At 50.7% G+C, this 7,946-nt stretch overlaps 1 protein-coding gene across 1 annotated transcript in view; it reads right to left on the bottom strand.

The window, feature by feature from the left end:
• Positions 1–585, bottom strand: part of H6PD (hexose-6-phosphate dehydrogenase (glucose 1-dehydrogenase)) — a 29,480-nt gene extending 28,895 nt beyond the window's left edge. The window contains exon 1 of the mRNA XM_015411040.1: positions 513–585. The gene's annotated coding sequence lies outside the window, so the exon portion shown is untranslated. The remainder of the gene's footprint in view (positions 1–512) is intronic.
• Positions 586–7,946: the final 7,361 nt, after the last annotated feature.

The raw sequence follows: 7,946 nt of genomic DNA, 5'->3' as shown, positions 1-7,946 counted from the left end.
GGTGCGCGGGTGGGGGGGCGGGGGGCCTTGTCTTGGGCGGGGGGCGTCCAGCTCTCAGCCTTCCGGGGTGCAGGGGGGGGCCTTAGCTACACCCACATCCCCCCCCAAAAAACCACCCTTCCCTGGAGGGCAAAGCACAACACCGGCCTCCGTCCCAATGGGCGCCCAAGAAGCAAGCTGCGCGGGCACATGCCCCCTCCTCCGCCTTTGCAGCGCCGGCTCGCCCCCCCAGTCTGGCAACAGCCCGCCCCCGCCACCATCTGGCCAAGGAGCGGGGAGGCTGTGCGGGTGGGGGGAGCGGAGCCGCCTCCCAAGCCCGGATTTGCGGAGAGCCGCCGCTGGTGCGCACAAGACGCTCCGTCCGGGGCCTTTGCAGAAGCCGGGTGGGGGGGGGGGGCGCAGAGGCTTTCGCTTTGCACAGAGGCAAGCCAGATCCGAGCCTTGGGTGGCTGCATCGCCCCTGCAGCCTGGCTGGAAATCAACGCCATTCTCTCTGTTCTGAACCCACTCACCTCCCCTGGGTCAAAGGCGTGCTTGGGGCCAAGGTGAACCGGATCCAGCTCCGGGTCTCTGGAAAGGGAAACCCGCACGGCTTTGGCTCCTCCTCCGGTTGACGGACAGCTGCGGTTTTAAAAAAAAAGTTTACGGTTCACAGTTGCACAAATGCAAACTTGCTGAAGCGGGAGAGATTGAAGCGCCGTGGCTTTGAGATAACCGGGGGGGGGGAGGCTCGTCCAGTGGCTCCTTGAAAGACACCAGACGTTTATTCCGGGAGGGGGTTTCCGAGAGGCAGGGCTCACTTCATCGGGTGCATGACGGCTACAGCCACGAGGCCGGTGCCTTTACCGTAGGCAAACCATAAAGAATAACAATGATATTAAAGGTGGAAATGGTGAGAACTTACAAGGGGAAGCCAGTCTGAAACAATGCCTATCCAGGGCCGGCTCACTCACTAGGCGAACTAGGCGATTGCCCAGAGCAGCCGGCCCTTAGGGGCGCCAAGCTGCACCCGGCCTGTACTCTGCGAGTTTCTTGATTACTTGTTTTTCATTCTTCCTAAAATGCATTTATTTTTGAAAATTGGTGGGCGCATGGGGGGGGGGGCACCAGAAGGGATCCTCGCCTAGGGTGCAAAATAAGCTGGGGCCGGCCCTGTGCCTATCAAATTATTAGTAATTACTTCAGACTGGCCTCTGTCCACTCCTGGCCTCCTGAGGCTTGTGACTTTGAGCATCTGGGAGAGCTGGGTTCAAATTCCCACTCTAGCATGGAACCTTGCCAGGTTAGACTAACCTTGGGCCTGTCATTCTGTCTCAGCCTACTCTACCTCACCGGATGCTTGTTGTGTGGGGATAAAATGGAGCAGGGGGAGGACAATGTCATAAGATGCTACATATCTCCCCTGGAAAACTCATGCTGGGATAAATTTTGTGAATCTTTAAAGGTGCCACAGTTTTAGTGCGCAGCAATAGTCTAATACAGCTACTCCATTGGAACAACTGCTTTGAAATACAATTGCAAAGTGTGGGGGGGAGCTGTAAAAAAATTCCCAGCCTCTGTTTTTTCATAATACCAATTTTACAGTCCTACCTTGAAGGGTTGTCATAAAGGTTAATGTTAACTCAATGAGCAGGGCTGTATGTATTCCTTGTCTTTAAGATTACATGTTCAGAATAAATAGCAATATTGTCATTGTTACTTACTCCCTAGACCTTGTTAATGAGAAAGAGTAAACAATGCAGGCAATCTTCTACCTCATTGCTCAGTCTTGTTGGCATTTGTTGCAATAAAGCATTTGGCAAATTACATTTGCACTGTCTTATACAGATGGGTTTGTCAGCGTTGTCTATTCAGGCTGGCAGCGGCTCTCTAGGGTCTCAGGCAGAGGTCTTTCACATCACCTCCCAACTGGTCCTTTTAGCTAGAGATGTGGGGGATTGAATTTAGGGCCTTCTGCATGCCAGGCAGATGCTCTACCATTGAACCATTTGTCATTTTTATTCTCTTGTTAATATATTAATGTAATGAGGGTAGATTTTGCGGGTTACATTTTCAGCGAGACTTCAGCTTTAGTTAATGATATTTATTTAGGGTCATAACCTGATTAAAACATGTAGTTGATTAAGCATATGAGAGTTATCCAATTAATGTAGCATACATTTGTATAACTGTGCCTATGATTTTAAAAAACTAATTAAAAAACATTTCTTGCTTCTAAGTGACACATCCATTGGCTGGAGCATCAGCATTTTAAAAGAGCATCTCTCTTATTGAGGAGGGAATGCCTGCTTGAAGACCGAGCTTGCTGTTTGCATTTTTAATAAACACTTGTATTGAAAATAATTGACTGCCCCTTCCAAGTTTTCCAGAAGCCTGAATAATCCAATTTAGCCTGAGCTCCTCAGAGCTTGGAAGCTAAGCAGGGTCGGTCACAATCAGTATTTGGATGGGAGCAGGGCTGGCCCCAGCTTATTTTGCACCCTAGGCGAGGATCCCTTCTGGCGCCCCCCCCCCCCCCATGCACCCACCAATTTTCAAAAATAAATGCATTTTAGGAAGAATGAAAAACACAAGTAATCAAGAAACTCCCAGAGTACGGGGCCGGGTGCAGCTTGGCACCCCTAAGGGCCGGCCCACTCTAGGCGATTGCCTAGTTGGCCTAGTGAGTGAGCCGGCTCTGGATGGGAGACCACCAAGGGAGACAGGGGGTAACTATGCAGAGGAAGGCAATGGCAAACCTCCTTATCTCTAAAAGGACATCACAGGGTTGGAAAAAGTACAGAGGAGGGCAACCAAGATTATTAGGGGGGTGGAGCACCTTCCCTATGAGAAAAGGCGGAAGAATCTGGGACTTTTCAGTCTAGGAAATAGATCACTAAGTGGGGAGTGGGCATGATGGGGGTTTATAAAATTGTGTACTGTTAACACATAACTTTTTCTCCCTCTCCCAAAAGACTAGAACTTGATGGGCAGTGGATTCCGGACAGACAGAAGGAAATACTTCTTTACACGGAGAGTGATTAAAATGTGGAATCCGTTGCCAGAGGATATAGTGATGGCCACAGGCATCGACAGCTTTAAAAGGGGATTTGATGGAATCGTGCAGGAGAGGTCTGTCAGCGGCTACTAGCCCTGGTGACTAAAGGGAACCTCCAAGTTCAGAGACAGTCAGTCTCTGAATCTCAATGCCAGGACACAACATGAGGGGAAGGCCTCTATGCCCTGTTTTTTTGGCCCTCCAGAGAAAACTGGTCGGCCACTGTGTGAGACAGGAAGCTGGAATGGATGGACCACTGGTTGGAATCAACAGGGCTCTTCTAATGCCCTGTTGTTGGCCCTCCAGAGGAACTGGTCAGCTGTGTGAGACAAGATGCTGTGTGAGGCAGGATGCTGGACAAGATAGACCCTCGCTGGTCTGATCCAGCAGGGCTCTTCTGAGGTTCTAGTGAAGGCCTCGGCCTCTCTGCCCTGTTGTTGGACCTCCAGAGGAACTGGTTGGCTGCTGTGTGAGACAGGATGCTGGACTAGATGGACCACTGGTCTGATCCAGCAGGGCTCTTCTGATGTTCTTATGAAGGCCTCGGCCTCTCTGCCCCGTTGTTGGACCTCCAGAGGAACTGGTCGGCTGCTGTGTGAGACAGGATGCTGGACAAGATGGACCCTCACTGGTCTGATCCAGCAGGGCTCTTCTGAGGTTCTTATGAAGGCCTCGGCCTCTCTGCCCCGTTGTTGGACCTCCAGAGGAACTGGTTGGCCCCTGTGTGAGACAGGATGCTGGACAAGATGGACCCTCACTGGTCTGATCCAGCAGGGCTCTTCTGAGGTTCTAGTGAAGGCCTCGGCCTCTCTGCCCCGTTGTTGGACCTCCAGAGGAACTGGTCGGCTGCTGTGTGAGACAGGATGCTGGACCAGATGGACCCTCACTGGTCTGAGGGTCTGGCGTGATGTGGCCCATGGGGTCACAAAGTCGGACTCGACTGCGACTGAACAACAACAAGGTTTTTATATATTTTGGAACGAAATATGTGTACTTTGGTCCATACCTATTGATGTTTGTAACTTTTAGCCCTTTACTAGTTTTCTGAACTTCCTTTGCAGGTTTCTGCCCGTGTGTCGCACCAGCTCTCAGTGCCGCCTCCCCAACCATATGACAATGTTTCCGGTTATGATCCTGGCATCAGGTATTTTTCAAGCCAATTTGCCTTCTGAGTTAGCATTTGCTGAAGAATGAATGGTATGAAGAAGCTCTGGTCCCCAGCCAGGTTGAGCAGGTAGAACTAGGGTGGCCAGCTCCAGGTTGACAAAGTCCCAACATAGAAACATAGCGCTGGAAGGGGTCCCAAGGGTCATCTAGTCCAAACCCCCCCCCCGCTCAATGCGGGAAATTCACTGCTACCTTCCCTCCACCCTCCCAGTGGGCCCCGCTCCATGTCCAGAAGAGTGCAAAAAAGAAAAAAAACCTCTAGGATCCCCGGGCCAATCTGGCCTAGAGGAAAATTGCTTCCTGACCCCAGAGTGAACATAAGAACGTAAGAGAAGCCAGTGCTGGATCAAGCCAAAGGCCCATCCAGTCCATCACTCTGTGTCACACAGTGTCCAAAAATACCAGGTGCCATCAGGAGGTCCCCCAGTGGGGCCAGAACTCCAGAAGCCCTCCCACTGTTGCCGCCCCCCCAAACACCAAGAATACGGAGCATCCCTTGCCCCAGACCGAGAGTTCCTACATATACCTTGTGGCTAATAGCCACTGATGGACCTCTGCTCCATGTTTATCCAATCCCCTCTTGAAGCTGTCCCTGCTTGTAGCCGCCGCCACCTCCTGTGGCAGTGAATTCCACGTATGAGTCACTCTTTGAGTGAAGAAGGACTTCCTTTGATCCGTCCTAACCCGACGGCTCAGCGATTTCATGGAGTGCCCACGGGTTCTGGTATGGTGAGAAAGGGAGAAAAGGACCTCTTTCTCCACCTGCTCTATCCCATGCATAACCTTGTAAACCTCATAAGAACATAAGAGACGCCAATGTTGGATCAGGCCAAAGGCCCATCTAGTCCAACACTCTGTCACACAGTGGCCAGAAATACCAGGTGCCCTCAGGAGGTCCACTAGTGGGGCCAGGACATTAGAAGCCCTCCCACTGTTGGCCCCCCCAAGCACCAAGAAGACAGAGCATCCCTTGCCCCAGAGCCCCTATCTATACCTTGTGGGTAATAGCCACTAATGGACCTCTGCTCCATATGCCTATCTAATTCCCCCCTCGATCGTGTCATGGTCAGCATTACCCTGGGCGTATGAGAAAGAGCCACAAGAACGGAGTACTGGCTCATCCCTTCCTGCCCTCCCTCTCACGATCTGCCTAAATTCGTTTTGGGGTGGATCCTGGAGAGGTAAGGTCTGAGGCAGGGAGGGGCGTCACCAGGGTATAACCCCATAGGCTCCCCCCTCCAGAGCAGCCATTTTCCTTCCAGGGGGAACTGATCTTCGTCCTTTGGAAATCGGGTCTAGTACCAGGCGATCTCCGGGCCCCACATGGCGATTGGCAACCCTGGGTTGGAACTGTCCCCTCCGTGTTTCTCTCCTGCACCGCCTGAGACGGCCTTTCCTTTCGGAACAGACAAGGACGTCCTCTCTGCGACGAGGCACCCTGGCGGACCTCGGCTGCACGGAGCCAGCGTGCATGAGAGGGGGGGGGCTGTTCGGCCAGCCATGCTCCCGCTGCTGCTGCAGAGAGCTGCATTGCACACGCAGCGTGTCCAAAGGTGCATCGCCTGGGATGGGAAGTGCTGCAGTTGGAAAGGGCTGAGCTACTGCAGAGGGAAGGGAGAAAACCTAATGCACGCACGCACGCACACACACACAGACACACGTACAGAGAATTCAGAGTCCAGCCGCTGTTTCCCCACTATTACAAGTCCTATTGATCCCGTCTGTTCCCGCCTCTCCCTGCCCTCCACAGACACACACCCTAGGTTTGCTCTCAGGGAATGCAAATCAAAAAATGCATGCCACAGATCAATTCGGTTTGAGGTCACGCGTGTGAATCCATTTTGGATCCTGGATTTGCGCTGTAGCGGCAGACTACCAGGGAAGCCGGGGCTGCTGTATTGTTCTTCCAGAATTAAACTCTTTTTAAAAAAAAGTCCATGGTGGACTTTAAAGTAATTGTGTCACAGGAATCCGAGTTGCCAAATGACCTCCCCCCCCTCCCAAAATGTGCTTTAATCATTTATTGTGCTCTGAGCTGCTCTTGAACACATGGAGAGTCAGCGTGGCGTCGTGGTTAGAGTGTCGGACTAGGGTCTGGGAGACCCGGGTTCGAATCCCCGCTCTGCTGTGGAAGCTGGCTGGTGTAACTGGGGCCACTCAAACACTCTCAGTCTAACCTACCTCACAGGACAGGAGAGGATGTGATATAAAAATGTAATAAATATGAATAAATAAATAATAGTATGCATCGATTGATTACTAACAGTCTTCTGGCCTTCCGGAAACTATGCAAAACAGAACAAAGTTTGAGTCCAGTGGCACCTTTAAGACCAACAAAGTTTAATTCGGGGTCTAAGCCTTTGTGTGCAGGCACACTTCATCAGATGCACACAAAAGCTTATACCCAGAATATGGGTACATCATGCAGTATGTTCTCCATCTAACGCAAGCGAGCTGACATCAGGAACACGCGCAGTCACCGATAGCCATCACGAGCAAGGTCATAAGCAATCAGTTACTGCCTGGCAGCATTTAGTATTTTTCCCAAAATGCATTTAAGCATTGAACCAAAGTGAATACCTGAATATATATTCATAATTGATTTCTATCTCTGTAATTAGAATCATCAATGGCACTTGACATATCTGTATGTCTGTGTATGTCATAGGTGCTGAGTCCACTAAGGTTAGTCTACTAAGGCAGACAGAGTGCTGAGTGCATAACAGTGTCACATATAAACTGTGCGTACAACAAGATGCACACAAAAGCTTCTACCCAGAATTAAACTTCGTTGGTCTTAAAGGCGCCACTGGACTCAAACTTTGGTCTGTTGCTTCAAACCAACATGGTGACTCACCTGAATCTAAACAAAATAGAATTATGCAAGAGGGCTTTTCTGCACAGGTAATAGGGTTGCCCTGCACGAAATGGCTCCCAAACTTACTTGACTAAATGATTAGGAACTGTGGTCTATGCTGTTGTGTGATGCTTATTGTAAGTAGGATGATAGAATCACAGAGTTGGAAGGGACCCCCGGGACATCTAGTCCAACCCCCTGCACAATGCAGGAAATGCACAAATACCTCTCCCTCCACACCCCCACTGTGACCCCTGCTCCATGCCCAGAAGATGACAAAAAACCTCCAGGATCCCCGGACAAACTGGCCTGGAGAAAAATTGCTTCCTGACCCCAAAGTGCCCATCGGCATTTCCCTGGCCATGTAAGAAAGGGCCACAAGAACTAAGCACGGAGGCAACCCTTCCTGCCCTCCCGTCTCACAATCTGCCTAAGTTCACAGAATCAACATTGCCGTCAGATGGCCAGAGCCTCTGTTTGAAAACCTCCCAAGAAGGAGAGCCCACCACCTCCCGAGGAAGCCTGTTCCAACCGCTCTGACTGTCCGGAAGTTTCTTCCTCATGTTTAGCCAAAAACTCTTCTGATTTAATTTCAACCCGCTGGTTCTGTGTAATGTAATGTTTGTACCGCTTTATGTACCATGTTAAAATCTCATCTGCTCTGCTTCACTTCTTCCTGGTTGGTTCCAGACTACTACAATCCTAATGCTTCGGCTATTCAATGTCCCCTTTTTGGTGACTGTACTGGACTCGCTCTGTGTCATCCGCCTCGAGTTCCTGGGAGAAAGGCAGACTATAACCAAAATTACAAAAGAAATAACAATACCGGACAGTTCTTAAGAACTACTACGACAAGTGTTCCCTCTAAGCTGAGTGAGTGTGAGC

This window comes from Gekko japonicus, unplaced genomic scaffold (genome assembly GCF_001447785.1).
Source record: "Gekko japonicus isolate JY-2015 unplaced genomic scaffold, Gekko_japonicus_V1.1 scaffold450, whole genome shotgun sequence".
In the NCBI taxonomy this organism is placed as follows: domain Eukaryota; kingdom Metazoa; phylum Chordata; class Lepidosauria; order Squamata; family Gekkonidae; genus Gekko; species Gekko japonicus.
Note: the sequence above shows the minus strand (reverse complement) of the source record. Positions and strands in the feature narration are given on the sequence as shown.